This window comes from Gorilla gorilla, chromosome 3 (assembly GCF_029281585.2).
Source record: "Gorilla gorilla gorilla isolate KB3781 chromosome 3, NHGRI_mGorGor1-v2.1_pri, whole genome shotgun sequence".
Classification (NCBI taxonomy): Eukaryota; Metazoa; Chordata; class Mammalia; order Primates; family Hominidae; genus Gorilla; species Gorilla gorilla.
Window position 1 is genome coordinate 148,677,321 of NC_073227.2, and position 14,181 is coordinate 148,691,501.

General features: G+C 42.5%; 1 long non-coding RNA gene across 1 annotated transcript in view; it reads left to right on the forward strand.

Annotated features, from left to right (window-relative positions):
• Positions 1 to 14,181, forward strand: part of LOC129533184 (uncharacterized) — a 48,819-nt gene that overhangs the window by 32,070 nt on the left and 2,568 nt on the right. The gene's annotated exons all lie outside the window — the stretch shown is intronic.

Below are 14,181 nucleotides of genomic sequence, written 5' to 3' on the forward strand. Positions count from 1 at the left end.
GTTATACCAATAGTAGATGGTAGTAGTAATTAGTATTTATATTATTAAATATAAAAATTATATTTTATGTATTATAAGAATATTCTCATGAGTTGTTAATCTATTTTTATAATTTTAAAATATATAACTGGGAGTACTCTTCTGGTTTTTGAGGGTCTAGGATTCAATAACTTCTGTTTCAGAGATGAATAAATATAGATGAATAGTGGTTATGATATAGACGATGCCCCAGAAACTGAAATGGAGAATTTCATTCCAGTCCTATTTATAGCCCAAACTCTATGTACAAACTACATGGGAAAAGCTGATATGTAACTTGAGTCAGCTCCACATTAAACACACATTGAGTACCTGCCATAGGCATTAGCAAGGCTCATCATTGTATTGCTGGTGACATCATGTACAAAAATAATTTTGCAAATTGAAAAATACACATAAATATAAAAGAATTTTTTAAACTGTTTGTGCTGCTTCCTTAACTCAGGGAAGCCTACAAGGTGCCAAGTTCTGTGGTAAGTGCTTCTTAAAATGTTACTTAATCCTTCTCACAACTGCTCTGAAAAGCAAGGTCAGAGCTCCTGGTTGCTGGTAGTTCAAAAAGGGTTCATTTCTGTCTGCTGAGAGGGCTCTGCGATCTGTGAGTCCATGGTGGCCAAACACAGGGAGACTTCCAAGTGAAACCCTCGTTGATGACATAGTGAAACTGTGAGTTTATTGAAGTGGGAATACACCCCCTCCTAACTTACCCCACACAGAAACAGATCTGTGCAAACATGCTTGTCCTTTTTAGGATGATACAATAACTTTTGAGATAATGGAAGATACTCTGGAATCTTGGAAGTCAGTGAGAGGAACTACTGGCATAGTAGTTCTTGACTAACAGAAAGGCAGGAGTTCTCACAGACTAGGGGTAGCTGAGAGACAGTGATTTGGCCATCTCCAACCTATGCAATTACTCAGGGGCCAAAGGAAAGACAAGCCCAGTTTAATAAAACCCAACAGCAGGGATGTAGAGAATCAATAAATGTTGGTTGATGTCCACAGGGCAGCTTGGAAGCAACTGGAAGACCTTTTACAGCTGGTTATTTTTGAACAACAATCTAAGATGTATAAAAGCAGAAATAAAAATAACTGAAGAAAGGATCCCTGACTTGCTGCCTTGAAATCATGAGTGTGCTGTGGTTGATTTATAGCTTTTTGCAGTATGGTCAAGATGACCCCTGATTCAATACCTCCTTTTCCTACCACCTGCCTCCCCTGGGTTGGGGAGGGGAAAACCGTGCTAAAATATTCTATAGAACCAGTACTCTAAGAAGCAGCCTCTATAGCAACCAAGCAGGTAGGAGGTAGCTGCTGTAGTTTCTATCTTTTACCTTTTTCCTCCAAATATCCAGATTTCTAAGGGGTAAGAAAACACAAACACCAAAAACATCATTGGAATTTTGGATTAAAGACAAGACAGCTATCTGTCTTGTCTCATTTTTGATACACCAGCTGATAATTGGGCTATATCTGAGTCTAAAAATAACACATAGTACATTAAAATAATATTCCTTGGCTACAATTCCAAAGTGGTATTCTGGGATTTCTGTGCATTAATCCTGTAACAATAACAGGATTTGAGCTTTTAACTCCCCTGGTGTAGCTTTGAAAATCTAGCCTAAAGCAGCTAATGTTGCCGTTTAAATCATCCTCTCACTATCCTTAGGGAAATGTGGAGATTAAAAAAATGACAGCCCAACTGCTCAAATGACCTATACCTGGGAGAATAAGAGAAACAACCTATTTCCTCTCAGGAACTGGGCCGATCAATATAAATATTTCAAAAGGACCATCATGCAATAAAGGCCTTGGAATTTGTATCCTACATCAGAGCACCCTAGATATTTCCAACATAGACCTATCAGGTTTTCCACGAGGGAGGGAGACACTGTAACAGTTGAATAACTGGAACTGAACTGGGTTGCACGTGTGTGAGCCTCTGTGTGTGTGTGTGTGTGTGTGTTTGTGTGTTTGTGTGTTTAGGAAAGGAAGGGAAAGGAGGCCATTATTATTGTGTATGTTTCTAGTAAACATTCTTTTTTTCCCCTACTGAAACTTGGGCGTATCCCAGAAATTAGGTGCTGTTAATCGTGTCAGCTAAAAAAAAAAAAAAAAAAAAAAAAAAAAAAGAAAAAAAACCATGTTCTAAAATATGCACACAGTTCTAAATTGAAGCTCTAAATAGCTTTAAATTGAAGTGGCAGGAGTTTTTCAATGATACCATTAATTGCATTTCATTAATTGGGAAAAAAAGCTTTTGTGTAGCTGTGGTTATGATGGGCTGGATTTAATCAGTGTAGGTACCACTAACAGGCTGGCACTGCTTTCGGCCTGCAATGCCTTTGAAATTCTAAAACGGAAAAGGAGGCCAACACACTGAGCAATTATTTCAGAACAGATTGCCCGTTAACATTTCATAATATCACAGAAATACATCCTTTCTGGGACAGAGACTTGCTTTGGCTATGAACATCCAAGAGGTGGCAGCACCCCATGCTCCGTTGGCTTTCTGCATCCCTCCAGTTGAGAGCTCACCGCAGAGGTCTCATCATTGCGTCACCTGAAAGCCAGTTAGGATGGCGGAGGTGGGGGGAGGTGATGGAGGGAAGAGGTAGCATTTTGTATTTCAGTTCTTCTGGAAAAGTTCAGGAAACAGCTGCATGGATTGTTTTAAATGGACTTGAAAAGGTTTTTCTTTTCTTTTCCTCCCTGAAATCTACTGCCCTGTGCAGTATCTCTCTATGAAGACCACATGAGTGCACTTAAGTGTTCTCTGATTCACTCCCTGAGGGAGGAAGGAAGAGTTTCAATTGCCTGGGATCCCCTGAGACCTCATTTTCAATTCTCTGCACTTGTCTTTTATAAACACAGGAAGGTGGGATGAAGATGGCATTATTGACAATTATTTTTTGAGCATGTATGTGGGCAGGGCACTGACCACATCATCAAGAATGTGACACAGTTGGCTGCTAGGATAATTCTCTTCTTGCCTAACTGTTCCTCCAGGTCCCCCATACACATAGAAATCTCATGCTAAAAATATTTTACACAACAAATAGCTGTTGAGATCGCATCAAACCCTGAACAATAAGGAGCAATATAACCTTACGTGCTAGGTGTCATGTGCCTGATATGAGAAGCATCTGGAGACATGGGTGAAGGAGTGTCAGGGCTGGTCTAGCCTGGCCACTGTCCAACTATCTGTGGAAACTGGCCCTCGTCATGCTAGGAAGTGTGAGGGCAAGAGCTGGAATACACTGAGGCAGCCTTGCTGTTAGGGGTTATTGGCAGCTGTTGGGGGTTAGAGACAGGACTCTCATGGGTAAGTAGTGTGCAAAATGCCACAGGAGGCTGGAGCTAGGCTCGGCAACAGTCTGGGGTCCAGCACAGCTCAGCTGTGGGCCTATCCCCATCCTATCCAGCATAGGGACTTGGCCTCTGTGTACACCACTATGGCTGCTTGGCCTCACCTTCAACTCTGTGTACCTTTTCCTTAACTCATTTCTTCAGCTTAGTCTTGACCTTGACACCCTCATACCCTCTGTCCCATAGCTTTCCTACATGGCACCTGCTCTCTGGGTACACCTTTTTAGCTTCTGGTCCCACTAACAATTCAGAGACCATTTTCCCTGTATGTCCTGGTTAATTTTGAGGGAAGTGTGGAGGGGGAAGGGAAGGAGGAAGGGAAGAGAGACTCATTGGCTGAGTTAATTGCATTCTTCCTGTCTGGACAGAGTTTTGGAGGCCAGGCCACCTCCCAGGGGATGAGTTAGGCTCTGCTTGGCCACCTTTGAGTCACTTTTAGACCTGTGCAGGGCTGTCCCCCAGCCTGGGCTATGGGCATGGTTGTTCCCTTCAGGAGGACTGTGGATGTGGTAGACACCAAATTTGACATATTGTCCCTTTCCCCATACAAAGGAAAGCTCAACAATGCTGGATATCCTGGTGTCAGGGTACTACCCTGGTGAGTTGCTCAGACTCTAGGAAGAGAGAAAGGAACCTCTTTTCTTCTTTACAAGAAAGCAGTCATGAAGCTTGGAGAATACACATAAGAGTGATAATTTACACTCAATCTTCAATGATTCCAGAAACTTGGGGAAAGAGGTACATACAGATCCTTCATTTGAACCATGATGCCATGTATTTTGTATAGCGCAGCTTGGTTTGGACTAGGCTGAGGGAGGGGAGTGGCTGAGTTAGATACCAGTCTCCTTGTTATAGTCAAGTCTTCCTTAATAAGGTCTCAAGCTTGCATTTTAATCCAAAGACAGATTCTCGAGTGCTACCTCTTGGTGCTACTTCTAGGCGCCATGACATATTCAGCAATGAGCTCCTCACCTGTTGCCCAGTGCATTGGCAGCATCCCTGGTTGATGCAGCCAAGCCATCTGGAGCAGGGCAAGGGGGGCACACGGGGTATGACAGCCAGATAGCTGCCAGATGCTGCAGTTTCTTGGCTGTGGCCTTGGCCTTCCTCTAGTCCTTTCACTATTATGCTGAGGGCATGTGGCAAAACAAGGCAGGCCCCACGGGCAGCTTATTTGCTTTTGGCTACTTCCAGTTCAGCCACCAAGAACTTGAGGAGCTTTTTCTTCTTCAGCTATTTTTCTTGAGAGCCTGAACATCCCCTCCGTCTCTTCCACTTGTAGCACTTGTAGTCAGGCTCAGCCATAAGCCACTGACAAGAGTGTATTAACTGCAGATGTGAGGATGAAGCAAGGGCAAACTATGGTTAGTTTTCAGAGGTGACTGAGCCCCTTCAACATATAGATAGGGATTTCCATATATGGTGAATTTTGTCACTAAGTGCTTGGCTTTGTGGCATCCTATTTACCAGTATTTGAAGCTTTTATTTAACAGTTTTATTATGTGGTTCTCTCTGGTGTTGAGTTTGAGCTCACTAATTAGATCGTTAAGTTCCTTGAAAGAAAGACAGGGCTTCTATACTCCTAAGCATTTCCTGCAATGTGTAACACAGCATTGTCATTGTACAAGGAATTGGCACTCAATGGGTGTTTGTTAAATTGATTTGACCCAATCTCAATTTCATGTTCAGCTCAGGAGATTTCTTATTAAGTTCTAAGGAGTCTAGATCCTTTCTGGTCATCTATACCTGAAGGTATAAATTCATTTTGACCAATTTTCCAACTTTAATTTTCTCTTGCGCACTTCAGGAAGAACAGCACCCCAGACATGACTTTTTCAGGGACTTGGAATTCCAGATTTCCCCTGGGATTCAAGGCATCTGGGAGTTTGACTTCCTATTTTTTACTTTTCATCTCTGTCCTCTTGAAGTTAAGCATGGTGATGTGACTTACTTTGGCTAGTGAAATATCAGATGTAATGTGTGTTAGCCTCCTCTGCCAAATTAATCTCCTTTCCTAGAAGGATAGGTGAAGTTATGCAGTGGTAACAACAGCTTCCAAAACTTAGTCGAGATTCTGTTTGACAGAGTGACTCGGGGACCCAATTGACAGACAGTCTGTCATCTCAGTGTGTGCTGCCGGGATCACTGTGGCAGGGGAAGCTGGCATGGATAATCGTTCACCAACTCTTAGCTAACTCTTCCACCCTGAAGTGACACACATTACAACAGATAGTTCATTAGCCAAAGTAAGCCACATGGCCATGCTTAACTTCAAGAGGATGGAGAAGTGCAGTCCTTTCCTGGCTCTGGAAAGAACCAAGAGCCAAAAATACTTGTGACCTCTGTAGAACTGACCACACCTCCTCAGAGAGCCCAGAAGTTGCTGTGTTTCAGTTCATTCTTTAATAAGACATGGGACGACCCTTGGGAATAATATAAATACTTTATCCTTTGAGGTTTACAGGAGTTAAGAAACAAACCCGTATTAAAGATGATTTATGTATTAATAATTAAAAATTAGATTTTTAAATATTATGTAAATATCAGGTTATTTTCCACCAAATCAGTGATCAGCAGTAATCAGTTGTAGCACTCTCTAAATGCCATAGAAACAGATGGCTGATGGAAGTGATTGGACATGTTTAGAGTTGCCAGCCCTTTTCATGCTTCTGATGCTTCTTACACCTCACAGTCACTCAAAGGCCCAGCAGCTCAGAGCCCTTCTCCATCATCAGAGTCACTTCAGACTCCTGGGATCTGGGGATCTGATCTTTATTCCCTGCCCTGTGATTGACTCTGTCAGTCACAAAGCAAGACTCCACGTTCTTCAAAAGCAAACAGGGAGTCATCCTGCCTCACTCAGTGGTCCTGTGTTCCACACTCACTTGATAACTTCCCTCCTTCCAAAGATACAATTCTAGGCCAGGCTCAGTGGTTCATGACTGTAATCCCAGCCAGGGCAGGGGAGTCACTTGAGGTCAGGAATTTGAGACCAGCCTGGCCCACATGGTGATACCTGTCTCTACTAAAAATATAAAAATTAGCCAGGCATGGTGGTGCACGTCTGTGGTCCCAGCTACTTGGGAGGCTGAGGTGCGAGAATCGCTTGAACCCAGGAGGTGGTGGTTGCAGTGAGCCAAGATCGTGCCACTGGGCGACAGAGTAAGACTCTCTCAAAAACAAACAAACAAAAAACCAAAAACAAAGATACAATTCTAACCATAAGAACCAGGAGTTTATTCACAAGTGTAATGAGTTTAGTAGTCAATGCTCTTTTAGCCCAAGTCAATGGACTATTATTCCAACATGCCAAGTAAGAGCCAACCATGATATGATTGAAAGAGCTTTTGCATTAGAATCTAAAGACTGGTTCAACTCCCGGCTCTGCCATGTTCTAGCTGTGTTACCTAGGAAAAATCACTTGGCCTCTCTAAACCTTCACTGGTAAAATTAGGATAATTACACTTACCTTCTAGGATGGAGTTTCCTACTGATAAAATGTAAATTATAATGCCTACCTCTTGGGGTCATGGGGATTTAAATTATTTTGACAAAGATAATTTATGGGAAAAATATATATGTATAAGTATGTATATCCCAAGCTGGGAACTTCTTCCCTCCTTTTTTTGCTTGCTAATTAAGAGTCATAAATAAAATGCTGATGAGCTGCAGTCTGCCGTCTGTGCTGTAGCTGGAGGGCTGTTTTGACTTAGCCTGACAAATGGCTAACCAGCCGCTCCCACTATGCCCAACTCAAGTGTTCAGCACTGAGAAATCCAGCTACTGCCAACAGCATCTTATAAACTTGTCACTATTTACTTACTTGGTGACAGTGTTTTTGTTCAGTGATCATCCCTGAGATTTTACTCGTCACGGTGTGTCTGTTTCTCTCAAAATGTCAAAATGCCATTTAAATATAATCCTTTCTCAAACCACATGAAAATAGTGAAGGTCTCTAAATGAGACTTGATGCCCTTATAGTTCATCCCCATTGCAGTGCAGTTGGGGTGGGATGTTGTCTTTACAAAGCAGTAGCTGCATGTGCACAGGGCTTTATTAAATGGACACAAACTTCAGAGCTACTTCAATAAGCTACTAGTCAGGATTTCCAGGTAACCTGTTGAGTGGTGTGCTAGAGACAGCTCATACAAGCTTGGAAGAACTGATTGTTACATTTTCAGGAATTTTGCAAGGTGGTTGAAATCATGTTGGTAGACTGAAATTGGCCATGGTGAGAGTGTTTACACCATGGAAATTAGCAAACACTACAAAATCAGGCATTTTCTCCCAGAGGGCTGGTTGCTAAACATTTACCAGCTCACCAATCTTTGAGCACCTGGGTAAAACACAGATGTGACTGAGAATGGGAGAAGGGGCATCCCAAATCAGAAGTATAAATAAAACCATGATGCAGGACTCACTTCTCTCGAGTCCCTGCTGTGTGCTAAGTTCTATGCTAGCCTAGATTGAGACTGACATATATCAGGAGGTACCTAGCAAATTAACTATGTGGGGCCTACCAAAAATGTATTCATATGAAGGACAGAGAGCCTCCTAGGAGCTTGACTGCAAGCTGGTCATGGGAGAGAGGGAATAATGCTAGATGTAACATGGTACTTGTCACTCAGGTTTCAAGCCAGGCCCTAGCTGAGATTTGTAGAGGGTGGGTTGGGGAAAGCTTTAAGTAAAAACAGAAAAGGCTGCTTTGGGAACACTCTGTAGGACAAGATGGCATTGTTTGGATTTGACATCTTGTTTGTTCCAGGACCTCAGCTGCAGTAGTTTTGGGACAGCAGAGGCTTGGCTGACCCACACAGTGCAGTGGGGTGGGCTCCCTTGCAAGCTCTTTTGCAAGAGCACTTTGTGGAGGACCACAGTGTGAACAAAGAGGGGGAAAGGGACAGTAGAATTTATTTTGATGATCCCATATGTACTGGTAAGGCAAAGGGGAAGCTGGCTGCATATACATTTTCTCAACTTATCCTCACAACACCCTTATGAAAAAGGCATTATCATATCCTCTTTGTAGGTGAAGAAACTGAGGCTTGGAGGGTCTGAATAACTTTCCCAATATCACAGAAAGTAAGTGGCAGAGCTGGGATTCACACATGAGGCTGACTGCAAACCCTTCTTGGGGCCTCTGTGACCACCCTGAATTCATGTCTGCATATTCATTTATTTTCTTCTAATTTGGGGGGAAGAAGTCTCTCTCTTCTTTCCAAGGTCAACCTTTCCACTCCTGCCCATAAATCCTGTACCTTCCTAATTCCTGCTCCAGAGTCTTTGTAAAGCACCGCATTGCTCTGTTGTGCATCTTTAGCCTTTCTTCTGTCAGTTTATTCATTAATGTTTGCCATCTTTTAACAGAAATGAGTGACTGTGTGGGGACTTTCTTAGCCTTCTCTCTTAGCCTCTGTGTTGTACTGAACACAGAACACATTCTCCTTTATTCTTGAAACTCTCTACTTCCCATCTTCTGTGATTGGTTTTTCTCTTCCCTCTCTGGTTATTCTTCTGATCACTTCTGGCTCTTCTCCCTTTCCCAACCCATGAAATAGAAGCATTACTCCAAGAGTCTGATGTTGGCTCTCTTCTTCTTCTTGTGGTCCCCATGACCTCAGCACTCTATGCAGACAAATATATGAATATATCTACAGCTCTAGTTAGGAAATGGGCAGAAGTAACTCAACCATGTCCCCAGGACCAAGAGCAGTCTCTGGCATGTAGTGGGTACTCAGTAAATAGTAGGGATTTCAGATGAAGAGAACATTGTGAACAGAGGCTGTGCATGTATGTATTGATTTATTTGGAGGATACCCCTTTCAGGCTCCTGAACTCCTCAAACTCAGGAACTGTGCCTTTTCCTCATTTTTAATTTCCTGATCCAGCATAATACATAGTAGCTGTTCAATACATGTTTGCTGAATGAATGAGTCCAAGGTCGATGATAAATTGATGCAAAACTGTGGCAGTCCTTGTATAGGAATTTAGGCTTTACTGTATGTGCAGTAGGCTTGCAGCCATGCAAGGCTTTTTCTCATTTGAGTAACTCAATTGAAGCTGAGCTCCAGGATGACTCATGTGGCTGCCGTCAGCATTGAAACCTTGTGCCATCTTCCTCCCTTACCCTTGCTGTTCCATCTCTAATCAGTGGCCCAATCTTGTTGATTTTACTTCCACGTGTGGCTTTATGGCTTGTATTTGTGTTTTTGTTTCTATTCTCATGGCCACCTCCCAAGGTCAGCTCTAATTACCTCTTGTCTGGATGTCAGCATAGGTCACTCCCCACTCTGGTTGCTGTTGATCCCTTTTCTGTAAGCCACGGCCTTGGCTATGCTACTGATGACTGGCTCTGTTTGAAAAAAAGAAAACAGAACAAAGCAGAATTGGTTCTGGGAAAGCAAGGATAAAGAGGGCTAAAGTAACACTCCATTATCTGCCTTTAATCCCACAGGCCCTTAAAGCTGTTGCCTGCTTTGGGTTTTACCCTTGAGTTGCTTGAGTGGGCTTATCCCCTCATTGCTCCTTATAACAAAGAGTAGGATCCATTCTCACAATAAAGTTAAATTGTAGGGAAAGAAAGCGGACCAATGAGAAGCTTGTGCTTGACTATGTTGTTGAAAAGAGGCAAAGGAAATGGAAGAACAATCCTTTAGAGAAGGGAGAACAAGAGAAGGGAAAATATAAAAGAGGAGATAGGAGAAGGCCATTAAGATAATAATTCTAGAGGGAAGGAAGAAAAAAAGGAGAGAAGACCAGAGCTGAGCTCCTGCCATTTTTCATAGCTAATTATGATTAAATGGGCCGTTTCTGAAAATGCTCAATAAATGTGCACTATTACCTTAAGGTTTTGCTCTATTGCTGTGCAATGCATGGGCATTGCATGAACTTTATCAGTCCAGAATTTTACCTAATAAAACAGTGAGCTAATGGACTTTAGGGGGCCTCTCTGGGGACTCTTGAGCTTAAGCAATTTAGGTCAGTGTTATGCAAAGTGTGATTTGCCTCCTGCAAGGAGGTAAGTACAGAAATCCACAGTCTGTATTTAGAAACTTTACAGCATTGCACATTGCTACAATGATGTGCAGGAGGTGGGTGGTACCAGTCGAGAGAGCCAGAGCCAGAGCCAGAGAGATCGTGGGCATTTCTTCCCATTTTTGCAGCTCAGTAACTTCACTGTGGTAGCTTGAAATCAGCCATAATGGGAGGTATTTTTATCATGCAAATTGACAAATGCTACAAATCAGGACTCCTCCCACCCTTAAGAACCGGGTACTAAACATTTGCGGCACGCCACTGCTTGGCTGAGAAGTCCAAGCATCTGATGAGGAAATACTATGGAACGGCATGTTGTTCCACTTTCTTGGTGAGTTACTTGTGACTGGAGCTGCCTACCCAGACGTGCATGGTAGGATCACCTATCTGTCACTAAAGGAATAGAGGAAATTGGTCCTTCACCATAGGGAGTTTGAAATGCACTGCCCTAGATCACCTTCAGCTTGTTCTGAGATCCAACAGAGTATTTCGACAGAGGTCTTCATGATAACCAAATGGAATAGCCCACTGGTTTAGAAACCTCCTACTCCAGATTTTGAGTCCTATAAGACAGTTAGGATCAAGGGTAGCTGTGGCAGACCCAGCTGGGGCAGAGAAGCCAAATGTGAAATAGCAGAAGGTATGTGTATTAGTCTGTTAGGACTGCCATGAAAAATACCAAAGAATTGGTGGCATAAACAACAGAAATTTTTTTTTTCACAGCTCTGGAGGCTGTAAGTCCAAGATCAAGGTGTTGGCAGACTTAGTTTCTCTTGAGGCCACTCTTCTTGCCCTGCAGATGGCCGCCTTCTTGCTGTGTCCTCACATGGTCTTTTCTCTATTTGCATGCAAATAGAGAAACCCTGGTGTCTCTTCCTCTTCTTACAAGGACACCAATCCTATAGGATTAGGGCCCCACCTTTATTACCTCATTTAACTACAATGATCCCTTAAAGGCTCTATCTTGAAATACAGTCCCCTTGGGGGTTGGGACTTTATACAAAATTTGGGAGGACACAACCCAGTCTGTGTCAGTGTGTCACTGTGCTTTACCTGTCGGGGCTCACTCTGCATTCCAATCAAGCATGGTATAGTCGGTCACAAGACTGGAGCCAAGGAGACTTGACCTGACTCCCAGGTCTACCTTCCCATTGGCTGTGTGGCTTTGGGCACCCTAATCTTTCTTATCCTGCATTATTCATCTGTAAGATGAATATAATACAAGAGCTTCCCTCACAGTGTAGTTATGAAGATCAAGTGAAGTCATGGAGGTAAACTTTTAGCACAGTGTCTGGCCCATGATAGGTGCTTAATAAATGTATACTTTTAATTTATGGTTTTGCTCTATTGCTGTGCATTTCATATGCAGTATATTTTTAGGTCTCAGAGGAGGCCTAGGTGTGGAGAGCTGATGCAAAGAGTCTTGTATCTCATTTTTAGATCCCCAGTGTATCGTCCTCATCTCCAATATCATGGGTAAGAAAAGGCCAAGGTTTTTCTGACACCCCCTGTTTTACACATTCACTCTGAACTGGCTAAGGCCAACTTTGAGTGGAGAGCCATGATTTCCTGAAGATCAATAATGCCAAAGAATCCAAAGGCATCACTTATTAACCAGTTTCCCAGTGGCCTGGCCTGCAGTGGGGTGAGAGGCATCAGAAAACACACAGGAACTGAGAATCAATGCACTGGGAAGAAAACCAGCTCCCTCAAAGGGGCTAATTTTCCCAGTGTGTAAATAAATTATGTAAACAAATATCTGATCATATTTATAACCTCTACTTCTGAAAGATACACCTAGGTGAATTTATTTGACTTTTACCCACCAGAAGAAGTTTGTTTAAACAATATTATCAAGAAAAATCATGTAGTCGAATTGTTAGACTTTAGAGACAAAATGGGCAATTTTATACATGAGGAAACTGATATGTTTTAAAAAAATCTCCTAGTGTATTAATTTGAAGACGACAAGCTTTTAATTAAAAACACAAAAATAAGATTCTTAGATGAAAAATAAAGTATATTATACCTGGTTCAATATTCTTTTGGATAATTCAAATTTTGGTGATCAGAAAAAAAGATGCATAGGCTTTTGCTGCATAAGATCTTGCCAAGATGCTTTTACTGCCTGGCATTGATTTTCCCTCTCACCCACTCCAGGCATTATCACTTCTGTTGGATGCCCCTTCCACTTTCTAGCAATCTCCAACCTCATCAAGGGCTATCCCTCCTCCAGTTCCTGCCTGGAGTCCCATCTCTGTTCTTGTCTGCCCTGACTACTCCTGCTTGAAAAGAAATCTTCCTCACCTGAATCACTCTAGCACTTTTACTCTGTATTGTTAATTTGCCAATTAATCGCATCCACCTTTGCAATGCCTTTCATGATATGACCTTGAATTGCATGGTTTTAGGGCTTGTCTATCTTTTTAAGCTGCAGGTACCCTGAGAAAGGGACCTCATCTTACTCTTTGACACTCCTCCCTCGTTTAGTGATAATTAGCTGTGTGCCTTTTATAGAGTAGGAAGTCAGTGAATATCACAGAGTTGATCTGCTTTTTCCTGAAATGGTTAAGATCATTTTATGTTAATAAGTGTGTGTCTAGTCAAACTTACAGCAGTAAGCACTGAGGCTTTTTCTTTTTTAATTGTAGATATCAAGCTGGAATTCTCTAGTAAATGCTCCTGGAATGTAATCTGGGGGTGCCATTGTTCCAGTGAGTTACAGTAATTTTTAAATCTAACTCTGGTGTAAAAGAGACCTGGGTTGAGTTCTAGTTTTCTTGGTTACCAGCTGTCTGACCTTGGGTAAATTACTACCTCTCTGTGATGGTTAATTTTAGGTGTCAGCTAGGTTAAGGGATTCCCAGACAGTTGGTAAAGCATTATTTCTGGGAGAGATTGACGTTTGAGTCAGTGGACTGAGAAAGGAAGATCTGCTCTCACCTGGTGTGGGTGGGCTCCGTCAAATCAGCTGAGGGCCTGGAGAGAACCAAAAGGCAGGGAAAAGGTGAATTTGCTCTCTCTTCTGGAGCTTCTCCTGCCTTGTACATGAGGACTTCAGGGTCTCTGGCCTTCAGACTCTGGGATGTTTGAACCAGCAGCCCCCAGGTTCTCAGGCTTTTGGCCTCTGACCAAGAGTTACATCATTGTCTTCACTGATTCTGAGGCCTTGGAACTTGGACTGAGCTATACCATTGACTCCTCTGTTCTCCAGCTTGCAGACTACCTGTCATGGGGCTTCTCAGCCTCCATAATCACATGAGCCAGTTTCCGTAATAACCCTGCTCTTGTCTGTCTGTCTATCTATCTATCTATCTATCTATCTATCTATCTATCTATCTATCTATCTATCTATCTATCCATCCATCCATCCATTCTATTGGTTCTGTTTCTCTGGAGAACTTTGACTAATATGCTCTCTAAAGCCCAGTATCTTCATCTGTTAAGTGTGAGTAATAATAACACCTTATCTCATAAGGTGGTGGCAGAGGAGTAAAATAGAAATAGTAGCACTCAATGAATATTAGATTTTTATCATTAATATTATTGTGACATACAGAGATCAAAAAGTAGAAACCTTACCCATGGCTATCAGTCTCCATTCATCTGAACCAAGGGTAAAGAGTAAGACCGGTGGCCGGGTGCGATTGCTCATGCCTGTAATCCCAGAACTTTGGGAGGCCGAGGCGGGCAGATCATGAGGTCAAGAGATTGAGATCATCCTGGGCAGCATGGTGA